Source organism: Pararge aegeria, chromosome 2 (assembly GCF_905163445.1).
Source record: "Pararge aegeria chromosome 2, ilParAegt1.1, whole genome shotgun sequence".
Taxonomy (NCBI): Eukaryota; Metazoa; Arthropoda; class Insecta; order Lepidoptera; family Nymphalidae; genus Pararge; species Pararge aegeria.
The window spans coordinates 2,034,904-2,046,527 of record NC_053181.1 but is presented as its reverse complement, the minus strand read 5'-3'; the positions used below and the strand labels follow the sequence as shown (position 1 = coordinate 2,046,527).

At 35.6% G+C, this 11,624-nt stretch overlaps 1 non-coding gene across 1 annotated transcript; it reads left to right on the top strand.

Moving 5' to 3' along the window:
* The first annotated feature begins 7,893 nt into the window (after nt 1-7,893).
* On the top strand, nt 7,894-7,966 carry Trnaf-gaa. Its single transcript has one exon. It is a non-coding gene; the product is annotated as a tRNA-Phe (tRNA).
* The last annotated feature ends 3,658 nt before the right edge of the window (nt 7,967-11,624 follow it).

Below are 11,624 nucleotides of genomic sequence, written 5' to 3'. Positions count from 1 at the left end.
TGAATGAGATGTTTCTTAACAATGAATATGTAAAGTGAACATCTTCTGAGGATGCTCCCGTTTCGGAGCGAAACGTGCGTACATTGCTGAAGATCTGTTTGGTGCGGAGTATAAGGATAAGTTCTCCTGCTTTTCGCGGAGTATAGCAAATTAAGCTTAATTTTCATAATACATCATGGATTTCCGCAAAGTAACGCCTGCTTCTATCCAATACAAGATATACCTGCCAATCTCAATCATGAATCATAAAATATGTGTACATCTATTGTTGTTATTATCAGTTATTTCCCATTCTCCTACCTTGCTTTACAACTCGGAGAGGAGAGAACGTTAAATTATCGAGGAAGAGCCCTACTTTGAATACAAATAGGCGGCATGGGAGAACGGAAGTTTGCAATTAATTGAACTAACCATATATGTCGAAATGCGATTGTTTGACGTTTCTATATAATCCGATGCGATATCGGAACGGTGTCGATTTCTCACGATACAGGATTAAGAACATACAGTATCCTCATTCAGTTATTATTGCATGCTGTACATTGTGTCCAATAAAAAAAGAAGACGCCCCGAGCACGGCTCAATTGCCCGCGGAATGTTGCTGGCTCACAAACTGTTACCATTTTCCTCATTTTATGGTAAACTTTTAGATTATTTTAGGTAAAATAATTACTGTCAACTGCTAAATGAATAAAGTGACTAACCGCCTAGCCTGTTCGGGAAACATTTCGCAGTGTATGTGAACACGTCCCACAAATTCCCGCCCTTTCCACCAACATGGGACGTATGTGTTGAGCCTTTTATGCCCGAATTACAACGGCAATCACGCTAATCAAACTGGAACAGATTACAGAACAATGCTGCTCAAATGCTCTTGGCGAAGCTTTACCACTTCTAAAATTTCGATATGGTGGTATCGTTTCAATGTCTGATAATCCAATATCGTATCGTTCGCACTGGAACCGTTCTTATATAACGTTACGGTGACATGTTACGTCAGGGAAGTAACAAGTGGAGTAACGCAATTTCGTACACTTGCACCGCTTACTAAAGTTGACTTTGTAAAAATTACACGTGCTGCTTCAGTCTGTGAATTTGAGATACCCACCTTCGAAAGTTCAATGACTTCATGGCGATATAGGTTGCAAATAAAATGAACTTCTCAGCTTGACTCTACTTCACTACTGGTGGCTTAGCTATGTTATCAATGGCCTCATGCTAAATATAAATGGAAGCCCTATGTAAACTAAATAGTAACTTTAAAATATTTGATAAACAAGAGGGCTTACTGCAAAATTCTGAGTATGGTACTCGGAGTTCGGAAAGTGGTCTCCCCTCCCGTGCGAGAGCAGGTTAAGCCTTTGCCCAGCAGTGGGACTGATCGGTAATAGCTGATGATGATGTTTTTTTTTAATATCAATATATTATTCATGTCAGTATGGTGGTAACTAGCCCGAAGCCTCCCACCAGACAAAAATTACGTATGTAACAAAACAAATTAGCTCGTAAAGCTTTGAGGAGAGAACACACCAAGCGTACTGTAAATACAAATTCTATTGCATAAAAATCTGTGACAAGGCAATAGGCATCTAATTTCCAAATAATTAGATATACAGATTTGGACGTTGTTTAGCACAATACGCCATTATTTATTTCTCCATGCATCTTATTTCATTAATGGCCGCCGGCAAATATTTGACACCATTGCAACGTTTCTTCATGATTTCTGTGCTTAGTTCGTGATGTACTTATTTATTACGAAAATTCTACTAGGTAATTAGCAAGCTACGGGTCAAGAATCGAGTCTTATGATGGACCATTAATCTTAGTTTCCTTATCCCACGGTATAAAAAAAGCTTAATTTGCTATACTCCTTGAAAAGCAGGTGAATCAGTATGGGGTTTTTTATAATTTCATCAATCCTTATACTTCACACGAAACAGATTAGGATCTCTTAGCAATTATTCATTGCGAAGTCAACATCTCCTGACGATGCTCCGGTTTCGGAGCGAAACGTGCGTAGAGGGTACATTGCGGAAGATCTGTATTGTGTGGAGTTTAAGGATTGAAGAAATTATAAATTACACCATACAGATTCTCCTGATTTTTGCGGAGTATATCAAATTAAACTTAATTTTCATAATATATGATGGAATTCCGCAAAGTACGGCCAGATAGACAATTAATACCTACTTTAAAAAAACAAATTTCGACAACAGTCTTCATCACTAACCTATAAGAGTCCACTGCTGAACTAATCCTCTCCCAAATGAGGGGTGGTGACATTTACTGACTTGGGTTATCGTTGCTTAGCGCTACTGACAGTGTGTTTATGAATATGTGTTGATGCTATGAAGTCACACATTATATGTATTCATTTGTTATAGGGAATTAAAACTATTCTAAGTAAAGCCAAACGGGAGTGGGTCCCCGGGACGGTCATTTGCGATTGGCAATGTTCACGTAATTGACGTTTTCAAATAGTGTATTGTAGCTCCAAGAGCGAGAGCCGATTTATTATTCGCCTTCACCTCAGTCGTATGTTTGTTTGTGTTTCAAATATGTTGAATGAAGTTGCATCGCTATCTTTTATATCTATACTTGATATAATAAGTTTGTTTATTTGGCACTACGACTGAATTAAGAAAGGTATAGGTAGGACTATGTAGCAGTACGCTGCGATCCTGTAATTGGCGCGGACGAAGCCGCAGGGCACAGCTAGATTAATATATTACTGAATTCCCTTTGGCTGGGAAAAGTGCTGATGATTTTACCAAACAATTCAATAGGTATTTTAAGCAAACAATTCAATAGGTATTTTAAGATCACAAAATGTATGTGCCAACTGCCAATAATGGTAGTAGGTATAGAAGTGGCGCTTCCTTGCGAAACTTCCTAATACGCGGTTTGCATTTCGATAGCAGTTTGGTAACGGCGACATTTAAAAACCTAATTCCATGACGTTTCATGCATGTAAAGAATTGTTTTATTTCCAACTGCGAGCAAAAATATACTCTGATAAGTAGGTAATTTTACTTATTCTGATGTTCTTGCTCTGAAGGCTTACTGTAGTGTTTGTGAATTTATAATATACAGTATATATTATAATATGTATTTGTTTAATAATATTACATATACATCAATAAACAAACATACATTGTACTCGCAATACACTGTCTCGAACGTTATTACACGAGAGCTTAGGCGAGATTGGATGCGTCTGATAAAGTGCGAGTGTCGAGCCTGTGCTACACTATCCAATACACCACGGCAAACAATACACTTACCAAAATTGTTTTATATAATTCTTAATACTAACCAGCCGGAGTATTGAAATTCACCACCTTGCCTCGGAGAGCACGTGAAGTGGTCGGTCCTGCGCTTCTGGTAGCGGACTTACCTGTTAGGGAGTTTGCTAATCGGTATCCAAGCGACATAGTACCGGAACGCTAAATCGCTTAGCGGTACGTCTTTGTCGGTAGGGTGGTAACTATCCACGGGCGAGAGTCAGAGATAATTCAAAAGTTATAAATTCTCAATTTGCCCTGCCGGGAATTGAACAACATAAAATCCTCGGCCATTCAATTTAAATCCACTGCGCCATGGTCTTCAAAAAAAGGAAGCGTACATATTATATCCCCCCAGCACGGCTAGCATAGGCAAGAGACAATTATATCCCCGGGAAAAGGTTATAAATGTATCTTCCCCCTCAGCTTTATCAACTCTCAGAGCACTGGCGCACAAGTGGAAATAACATCTAAATAATAATATATACACATATATTAATATTTGGATATATATACTAACGAGCTGTTGCCCGCGACTTCGTCTGCGTTTGATTTTGTTTTTTGATGTGGCATTAAATTTAGTTGTGGTTCTAAAAAAATTTTAAGTAATCAGTATCGCTAAGTATTAAATGATGGGTTTAATGCTGTCCGCTGAGGAGTTCTGCCCTCTATCTCCAACCAGATTCATCAGATCTACACAAAGTTTGAGCGAAATTAAACACATATTATAACCTCTATAGTACAAAAATAATTATTTAAATCGGTTATAATTTGTCGCATTTATGGTGTTAAATCGTCAAACACTTTCATTACCTCTCCTAAAGGAACCGATCTTAATGTCGGGTTAAAAAGTATCTTACTTCTAACACTTTCAAGAATATGTGTACAAAGTTTCATGAGGATCGGTTAAGTAGTTTTTGCGTGAAAGCGTAACAAACAAACTTACTTTGACATTTATAATATTAGTAGATACATAGATAGATAGATATATAGATAGATATATAGATAGATAGATAGAGATAGAGATAATAATAAGTGAAGCTGAAAAGGTAAAAGTATCTAAATACTTGGACCTTGCTCACGAGATTACTGCCATGGGGTACTGAATCGACTGTTATTGTTCCGATTGTCGTTTCAATCAATGGTCTTCTCGTTAAAAGCTTCGACCAACATCTTAAGAAGCTTTCGCTTGTTTGTTGGATCAAGGGTCGGATACAGAAGGCAGTAGTCCTTGAAACGGTGCGTATTGTGAGGAGGTTCCTCACTCTGGAGCCCTGACCGCCGGAGGAGTGGTTTTTTTTTTATAAATTTTTAATAGTGTTTTTTTTTTCTTTAAAATTTCACAGTTGTAAATTTCAAAAAAAGTATATAGGTAAATAAATGATAGATATAATAATAATCATTTATTTCAGGCGTTACCCATAAACATTATGCAGTAATAATCAACGAGGGTTAACCTCTCCTATTCCATGTTCCCGTGCAGCAGGTGGACACATTAATCATATCGCTTGACAGGGGATATAGTCAGAGGATATAATTTTTGTCTCCCGCTGCAGTTAGGTAGTAGATAATCAGCCAACCCACTGTGGACTCTACCACTTTATTATGTGTAGAAGGCTGGTTACTAACTGTGAGGCATTAAAATGATGATCAAAATGATGATGATGATAATCAGGAACCGTGTTTAACTCCAACAATTTCCACTCATCTTTATCTACTTTAATTTATATGGTGTGCAAATAAAGGAGAATGCCGGATGTAGTATGGGATTTGGTTTCACCTACTACTTATAAGGTGCCTTCTTGGAATTTATGTCATTTTGAAGGGTTTAATAATTACAATACATTACCAAAAACATTACAACTCTAGTTCGCCGGATTTAACAGTTAAATGCAAATGAAATATGAATAGGATATGAGATAAAAATGGATGACAAGTACCTGGATAATTATAATTTTTATTAAATATAAATAAATATCACTACGACAATACACATTAGCCATTAAGTAAGCGTTGCATGTGTAATGGGTACTGAGATGACTGATGAATATTTTTATAATACAGATAAAACCTAGACACTTAAAAACATTCATGTTCATCACACAAACATTTTTCTAGTTGTGGGAATCGAACCCACTGGCCGTCAAATTATATATGTTATTAAGTATTTCTGTATATAATAAGATTGAGACTTTAACAGTTTATTATTTCATATTCATTAGTTATATTATTCTTTTTTGTGCAATTTTGTTAATGTATTTGTATTCAGCTATTGGAATGTAGGTTTATAATAATTTTACACCACCGGTCCGTTCTCGCTCATGTTGCAATCCTAAGGTTGCCTGGTGAAGGTATTAAGCGATAAGGCCGCCTTTTGTATTCTACTTCCGACTTTGTATTTCTATTTTTATTTTATTTATCTTCATAGTTGTGTACAAATGAAGAGTTAATTAATTAATTAAAATTATTGTTATTAAATTTCGTATAATGAACGATGGGACTGACATCCTCATTCTTAAGAGAATATCCTATTGTTCCCATATGCGCAATGTGTGTGTAAATAATAAACACATCTGGAATATTTAACTGGTAGCCTTTAAAGTTTCCGATTACGGCTATTTCAATAATAAATTTGCGGAACAAACCGCCATACCGGCTGCGTCCATTACGCTGGCTCGATTGAAAACCCACCTTTGTTCGAGTCACGGTGTTGGATGCTAATACCAAAATATCTGATATTATATTTAAATGGAAAAATAAGTTGATCTTTCTTTATTCTAATAGGCCCAAAAGATACAGTCACGTTCATACGTATTTTAGGGCACCGTTTTTTTTATTTACTTTAAAAAAAGACGGACTTACCGCTAAAGCATTTTCTACCATCAGAATTCAGAACATACACGACTAATACTGAAGCATCAAAAACTACTCCACTTTAGATTGGATTTTCAAACAAACTTTTCTTCTCCTCATGCCATTTAAGAGTTGACAGTAATTATTCTACCACTAATGTTCTAAGCGTTTATGGTAAACGCTTAGAACAAGAATAGGAAAATGGGCTAAAATTTGTAAGCTAGCGACATTTTATTTATATATTTTATTATATTCAGCCGATTATTTTGATTTTATTTATTTTGATGTTTTATTAATTATTACATAAATGAATTTGTTTAAATTAAGATTTGCATGTCATATATTATGACTAAACATGTATACCTACAATGTTTTATGCAAATAAAAGGATTTGATTTGATTTGATTTCCGCGGGGCGTTTCAATTGTTTTTTTAGACTTAATGCACTGCATACTGGCTGAATGGGAATCCTGAATGTTCTTATTTCAATTTTTCAATGCAGCCAAAAGTGATGGTGCGACCAAACATTTTTTTGGAAAATAAATGAAACTTTTATTTATTTAACATACATAGAAAAAATAAATAAATTAAAATTTATTTATTTTATAAATATATATATATATTTATAAAATATATATATACCGTATCAAAAACCTCTATAAAAATACGCGTAACAGAAAAGAAAAAAAAAAAACTAAATAAGATTCAACATAAATTAAATTCAAATTAAAAACATCTTTTCATCTTTTCCTCTTCCATTGTTAAGAGAAAAAGATGAAGACAAAAGTGCTTACGCTGCGGAGAAGGATTTCACTCAAATCTTTTCAAGAGATACTCCTTGACCATTTCCGTTGTCAACAAAGAAACCTTAAAGTTTCGCCATGTTCATCTGTCCGTCCGAGGATACTTTACGCGTACGCGTCTAGCGTTCGACCAATCATACGGAGTAGGTAAGGTTCGACTTACGAGCAGGGATTAGGAAAACACAGGGAAAAGAGACTGCACGGTAGTGTATCATAAAAAAAAGAACATACGAATGCTAAAACATTTGCTAAAATTAAGATCATGGTCCGCGTCTAATTTCGATACTATAACTCCTAATATTATAAAGAAGAAAGATTACTTTATTTGTTTTTGTTTGTTTTATTATTCTTAATCAATAAACTTTGAAATTGCTGAACCTATTTTAATAATTCTTTTACCATTGGAAGGTTATTTTTTTCAGTAGCATAGGCTATAATTAATCAGTAATTATAAGCGTTCAGCCTGAAATGGTATTTGTAAATCGATCCAGAAGAAAACGATCACGCGAAATGGCTTGTTATATAGAACTTTTTTATTTTATTATTTAGGTATATATTTTTATAGACGAGCGCTTGATAACCATCACACCTGATGGTAAGTGATGATGCAGCCTAAGCGCGCTCCACGCGCGCATACCTAGAAGATGCCTATTCACTCTTGATTTGAAAGTACTCATATTGTAATAGTAGTGGGGAAAATGGAAGCTCGTAGGGCATTCTCGATCTTTGCAGTGCGAATCAATACAACAATAATTAAAAAAATATCATGTTATACAGAAATACAGTATTTTCTTTAGTAGATAATAAAAAATGTCGCGAAACCATGTACCTATCACTCGAACTATTTTTCTAAGTAAATATGCAATCATGCACCCGGTCGCATTATTATAATTTAATTCACAGCTTAGGTTTAAGAATTTATGTTTGTTAATTTGACACAGATTAACACAGCCGAAATAGCTCAGTTGGGAGAGCGTTAGACTGAAGATCTAAAGGTCCCCGGTTCAATCCCGGGTTTCGGCAAACTCTTTTTATATTTCAAGTTTATATATCGTTATAATAATTAATAATTGCGTCTGCGCAGATTTTTTTTTTTTATCTTTAAAGTTACTTTAAATTTTGCATACTTGCCGATGGTAAAAGTGAGCCTGAACGTCTTGTCAAACCCATTATGGACCAATCCTACCTAGCCCGGTAAACAGACAAACGAAATTTAAAATGCTATTTTTTGGATAACGTTTCCAATTAATATGCGTAAAATATGTTCCGATGCATTAGAAATCAAACTTCAATTTTGTGTATTTGCAGTAGTACCTACCTACTTATCTTATTACAAAAAATAAATAATCTACTTTATTATTTCTTAATAATAACATTGTGAACTCTCCAATCTATAAGCCTGGTTATTGCCACCGTATTTAACTTGGTCATTTGGTCGGTCACGTCAGGACTAAATTCATAATAATATATCTTGGAAAAGTGATTTTAAAAGTGAAAAAAGCGCAACTTTAAAGACCGTGATTTTTTATCGTTGAACATTTACTTAAACTTAATTTTTTTACATTTCGAACAATATTATATATGGTTTTATTAATGATATATGAATAGGCACTTATGATACGTATATTACATGAGAAATGTATACAAGGTCGTGAGATGATGGCGATAACCATATTCGTAAACATAAAACTGAAGCTACGAGGGTTCCAAACGCGACCTGGTGGGATATCCATTCCCACAACTGGAAATTGTTTGTGTGATCCCACTACTGGGAATTGTTTTATGTATATTATTTATTAAAATATTCAGTCATCTTAGTACACATAACACAAGCTACGCTTACTTTGGGACAAGATGGCGATGTGAGCATTAAATAAATAAATATATAACGAAATACACACATCGCCCAAAGTAAGCGTAGCTTGTGTTATGGGTACTAAGGTGACTGCTGAATATTTTTTATGAATAACATACATAAATACTTATAATATACATATAAACACCCAGACACTGAAAAACATTCATGTTCATCACACAAACATTTTCCAGTTGTGGGAATCGAACCCACGGCCTTGACTCAGATAGCAGGGTCGCTGCCCACTGCGCCAATCGGCCGTCTAGCATTGTTGTTAGTTTATTTATTAGTTATAATAAGAGTAACCTGGTTAGACCATTAATTCACACATAAGCTTTTTTATCGATTACGTAGTCCTTTATACTACAATAGGACTTATCTATAAGCTTACAATCCATCCATTTCCCCCAGGCATTTTCTTTGTATTAAAAAAAAAGGCTATGCTAATGCCAACCTACGAGTCAGTCGGTCTGCAGCACCTGTCACCTGCAGTACGATACAGCCGCATTGTCGCCATTGTTTGTCGACCGCGGGCGTTACTTACTACGCTTTCACAACACGAGACACGCGTTGCATTCGCTTTCTCGATGTTTAATATTCGGCACTCGCCAGACGAGGTACCCCTAGTCAGTGCCTGATTAAGCAATGCGGGGCCCGTAGCAAATTCTTTAAAGGAGCCGCTAAGTTCTTTGATCTGCTATGGGTTTTTAAGTATAAAGTAGTATAAACACAATTCAATACTCAATACGTATCTTAAATACGTATAAACGTATCTTAAATACGTAAAACGTATCAACTCTACGTTCGAATGCCAGCACGCACCTCCAACTTGTCTAAGTTATGTGCGTTTTAAGTAACTAAAAATATCACCTGAATCGACGGTGATGAAACCCGTGCCTGAGAGTTCTACATAATGTTCTCACAGGTATATGGAGTCCACCAATCCGTACTGGGCCAGCGTGGTGGACCACGGCCTAAACCCGTGAGGTTAACCCCCCTAATTGTGAGGAGACCCGTGTTCTGGGTAATGGGTCGATGTGATGAATATCATTATATTGAGCAATGTATTTTATTCAGTTGATGAATTTCTGTAACTGGATTATTTAAATTATGTTACGTAAATTCACCAAAGTTTTGTAAGTTCGGTTTGTGTGACTGGATATGTTGACTTTTTATTTATTTAAGAACTTTTTATCGCATATTCATATAAATAAATACATTTTATTTCATATCTACCGTGTAGATGGAAAATCTCTCTGGAGATTGACCACCGTGACCAAATCGGTCAGGAAAACTAGTTAGGTTGTAGCCAGGAATGCAGTTGGCAGGGGGGTCGGGCTCTGTACTTCTATTATAAAGGACAATTCTGATGCAAACTGTTGCAAGCGACGGATTTGACATTTAAAACAAATTTTTTATATCTTTCACAGGGAAAGTACGCCACGACATCTAGAGATGCCGAGAGGACGTACAGTAGAAGCCACAGCCTCACGTCTTGGAGATCTCTAAAAACCGAATGGGTAAGCAACAGCTGTGAATAAAATTAATAATGACTTCTAGCTGATATCCGCACATCACCGTGTAAATTCGTTTTTTTTAATTATCCCGGGAACTTCTTTTTATCCCAGAATAAACAGTATCCTATTTCCCCAGGATTCAAGCTTTCGCTAATTCAAATTTTCACTAGAGGTCATTTTGTCACATGTTTCTATCGAGGCAATTATATTGAATCCTGTAAAGCGAACAACAATTAAATCAGAAATATGTTCAACAATAACATTTTTATTTTCGCTGTGAAGATTTAAACAGATTATTAGTATCTTATAGTTCTTTTTGTTTCTTTAAGGAAGCGGTGATAGCCCAGTGGGTTTGAATCCCAGCAAGCTATTTGTTTTAAGAAATAACAATATCACTTACTTCAACGGTGAAGAAAAACATCGTGACGAAACCTGCATGCCTGAGAGTTCTACTTAATTATCTCAAAGGTGTGTGGAGCCCACCAATCCGCACAGGGCCAGCGTGGTGGACTACGGCCTTAAACCCTACTCATAGTGGGAGGTGACCCGTGCTCTGTAGTGGGCCGGTAATGGGTTGATATGATGTTGCTGATGAAGGTTCTTTTAGCCTAAAATTACCAGCACCAAGCACCTTAGAAAAGAGTTTTTTTAAAATCTACTCCTAAAGGTGTGAAACGGCGAAATAATTTTTTTTTGGATGTTAGGGTATTAAAATCTGCTTTTCAATAAAATAACTCCAAAAGAGTTCCTTCAGAGAACTCTCGAGGGTTTTTGAATAAGGGATATGAGTTATTACATATGTAATACCTATATTTATATATTTTTTTTATTCACAAGACACACCAGCCATTTATTGTAACAACATTCATATAAAATTCAACAATTTTAGAATTACAAAATTTTGTCTAGTGCCATTACAACAATAAAATATTTACACAACATTATCATTATTCTCCCCTAAAAATACATGCCCAACTAAGCAACTAACTTCTCAACATTTGATCACCTCGATGCAAAATGACTGGAGGGCATTTTTCGAAACTGTTTCAAAAGATCATCAAAAAACTATCTGCCACTTCACAACATTCGCAGTGATCATAACATTGGTAATAAATGCTTTGTAAGACTGTCCGTATTTCGTTTATTAATAGCGTTAAGGCTTCCTATGAATGAACTTTTATTAACTGTTGTGAGTTTTAGTGTGATATAATGACTCATGGAGTTGTGAAGCTGCCTGTTACTTTGAGAGTCGTTTATTTAGGATTCATATTGTGTGTAACGATAGGGCTGACATATAGGTAACCTATAA